Source organism: Oncorhynchus keta, unplaced genomic scaffold (genome assembly GCF_023373465.1).
Source record: "Oncorhynchus keta strain PuntledgeMale-10-30-2019 unplaced genomic scaffold, Oket_V2 Un_contig_2467_pilon_pilon, whole genome shotgun sequence".
Lineage (NCBI taxonomy): Eukaryota > Metazoa > Chordata > Actinopteri > Salmoniformes > Salmonidae > Oncorhynchus > Oncorhynchus keta.
In genome coordinates, this window is record NW_026284047.1 from 73,039 (window position 1) to 77,476 (window position 4,438).

The following is a 4,438-nucleotide window of genomic DNA, read 5'->3' on the forward strand; positions in this document are numbered from 1 at the left end:
CAGGAACTATTACCCATAAACCCCTCTGCAGTGGAGAAGCCCTACTTAAAACTGGTGCAGGAACTATTACCCATAAACCCCTCTGCAGTGGAGAAGCCCTACTTAAAACTGGTGCAGGAACTATTACCCATAAACCCCTCTGCAGTGGAGAAGCCCTACTTAAACCTGGTGCGGGAACTATTACCCATAAACCCCTCTGAAGTTGAGAAGCCCTACTTAAACCTGGTGCAGGAACTCTTACCCATAAACCCCTCTGCAGTGGAGAAGCCCTACTTAAACCTGGTGCAGGAACTATTACCCATAAACCCCTCTGCAGTTGAGAAGCCCTATACAGTCCTGTCGCACTGCCAACTCTCTCCTAAACACTCCACACTGCAGCACAGCAGCAACACCACAGTACCATTACAACCTGTACAGTTCATTTCAATGTCTCTTTTTCAATTGCACTTTCAGTTCTGTGGATCAGCACTTTCACAAGTTCACACTACACACGTGCTGATACACACTACACACTACACCTTCTGATACACACTACACACTACACCTTCTGATACACACTACACACTACACCTTCTGATACACACTACACACTACACCTTCTGATACACACTACACACTACACCTTCTGATACACACTACACACTACACCTTCTGATGCACACTACACACTACACCTTCTGATACACACTACACCTTCTGATACACACTACACCTTCTGATGCACACTACACACTACACACTACACACTACACCTTCTGATACACACTACACCTTCTGATGCACACTACACCTTCTGATACACACTACACACTACACACTACACCTTCTGATACACACTACACCTTCTGATACACACTACACCTTCTGATACACACTACACACTACACCTTCTGATACACACTACACCTTCTGATACACACTACACCTTCTGATACACACTACACACTACACACTACACACTACACCTTCTGATACACACTACACACTACACCTTCTGATACACACTACACCTTCTGATACACACTACACCTTCTGATACACACTACACACTACACCTTCTGATACACACTACACACTACACCTTCTGATACACACTACACACTACACCTTCTGATACACACTACACACTACACCTTCTGATACACACTACACCTTCTGATACACACTACACCTTCTGATACACACTACACACTACACCCTTTCATACACACTACACCTTCTGATACACACTACACACCTTTCTGATGCACACTACACCCTCTCATACACACTACACCTTCTGATACACACTACACACTACACCTTCTGATACACTACTACACCTTCTGATACACACTACACACCTTTCTGATACACACTACACCCTCTCATACACACTACACCTTCTGATACACACTACACACTACGCCTTCTGATGCACACTACACACTACACATTCTGATGCACACTACACACTACACACCTTCTGATACACACTACACATTCTGATGCACACTACACACTACACACCTTCTGATACACACTACACCTTCTCATACACACTACACCTTCTGATACACACTACACCTTCTGATACACACTACACCTTCTGATACACACTACACCTTCTGATACACACTACACCTTCTGATGCACACTACACACTACACACTACACCTTCTGATACACACTACACATTCTGATGCACACTACACCTTCTGATACACACTACACCTTCTGATGCACACTACACACTACACACCTTCTGATACACACTACACCCTCTCATACACACTACACCTTCTGATACACACTACACCTTCTGATACACACTACACCTTCTGATACACACTACACCTTCTGATGCACACTACACACTACACACTACACCTTCTGATGCACACTACACCTTCTGATACACACTACACCTTCTGATACACACTACACACTACACACTACACCTTCTGATACACACTACACCTTCTGATACACACTACACACTACACACTACACCTTCTGATACACACTACACACTACACCTTCTGATACACACTACACATTCTGATGCACACTACACACTACACACCTTCTGATACACACTACACACTACACACTACACATTCTGATGCACACTACACACTACACACCTTCTGATACACACTACACATTCTGATGCACACTACACACTACACACCTTCTGATACACACTACACACTACACACTACACCTTCTGATACACACTACACACTACACCTTCTGATACACACTACACATTCTGATGCACACTACACACTACACCTTCTGATGCACACTACACCTTCTGATACACACTACACCTTCTGATGCACACTACACACTACACACTACACACTACACCTTCTGATGCACACTACACCTTCTGATGCACACTACACACTACACACTACACCTTCTGATACACACTACACACTACACCTTCTGATGCACACTACACCTTCTGGACACTACACACTACACACTACACCTTCTGGACACTACACACTACACACACACCTTCTGATACACACTACACATTCTGATGCACACTACACACTACACACCTTCTGATACACACTACACATTCTGATGCACACACTACACCTTCTGATACACACTACACCGTTCTCATACACACTACACCTTCTGATGCACACTACACCTTCTGATACACACTACACCTTCTGATGCACACTACACCTTCTGATGCACACTACACCTTCTGATACACTACACACTACACACTACACCTTCTGATGCACACTACACCTTCTGATGCACACTACACCTTCTGATGCACACTACACCTTCTGATTCACACTACACACTACACACTACACCTTCTGATACACACTACACCTTCTGATGCACACTACACACTACACACTACACCTTCTGATACACACTACACCTTCTGATGCACACTACACACTACACACTACACCTTCTGATGCACACTACACCTTCTGATGCACACTACACACTACACACTACACCTTCTGATGCACACTACACCTTCTGATGCACACTACACACTACACCTTCTGATACACACTACACACTACACCTTCTGATGCACACTACACCTTCTGATGCACACTACACACTACACACTACACCTTCTGATACACACTACACACTACACATTCTGATACACACTACACACTACACACTACACCTTCTGCTGCATATGAAACTAGGAAACACTGGCACCATTGTAGAGGGGTAGATGGCAAATAAAACACATCCATTCACAGCTACACCACATTCAAATATAGACCCGTAAAAAACACACTAACTAAAACGGTCTAATGCTGTGTCTCGAGTGAACCCGTTTCATCTCCTTCAAAAGCACATCCATCCTAACCTTTCAGTTGAATCATTTATCACAACTTCCCAAGCCTTTCTCTACTCCTTCTCACACATCGCTTTTATCAGCTTCATCTGCAAATGGGCCTCGACCCCCCACATCTGTCTGTCTGTCTGTCTGTCTGTCTGTCTGTCTGTCTGTCTGTCTGTCTGTATCGCTCCCCCACCCTCGCTCTCACTTTTCATCCCTAATTATCTCTGCCTGCCTGCCTGCCTGCCTGCCTGCCTGCCTGCCTGCCTGCCTGCCTGCCTGCCTGCCTGCCTACCCCCACATCTATCTATCTATCTATCTATCTATCTATCTATCTATCTATCTATCTATCTATCTATCTATCTATCTATCTATCTATCTATCTATCTATCTATCTATCTATCTGTCTGTCTGTCTGTCTGTCTGTCTGTCTGTCTGTCTGTCTGTCTGCCTGCCTGCCTGCCTGCCTGCCTGCCTGTCTGCCTGCCTGCCTGCCTCTATCTCTCCCCCACCCTCGCTCTCACTCTCTCTCTTCATCCCTAATTCCATCTTTCCTCCCATCACATATTTATCAAACACTCTCTCTCAGCAGGTTAAACATGGCTGTCGAGGTGTGGAAAGGAGAAGAGGAGAAATATGTCTTTCCAGTCCAATATGCTACTCTCAATGGACGTAACCGTGAGAAACCAGAGACATGCTACTCTCAATGGACGTAACCGTGAGAAACCAGAGACATGCTACTCTCAATGGACGTAACCGTGAGAAACCAGAGACATGCTACTCTCAATGGACGTAACCGTGAGAAACCAGAGACATGCTACTCTCAATGGACGTAACCGTGAGAAACCAGAGACATGCTACTCTCAATGGACGTAACCGTGAGAAACCAGAGACATGCTACTCTCAATGGACGTAACCGTGAGAAACCAGAGACATGTGAGAAACCCAGAGACATGCTACTCTGCTACATCTACTCTCAATGGACGTAACCGTGAGAAACCAGAGACATGCTACTCTCAATGGACGTAACCGTGAGAAACCAGAGACATGCTACTCTCAATGGACGTAACCGTGAGAAACCAGAGACATGCTACTCTCAATGGA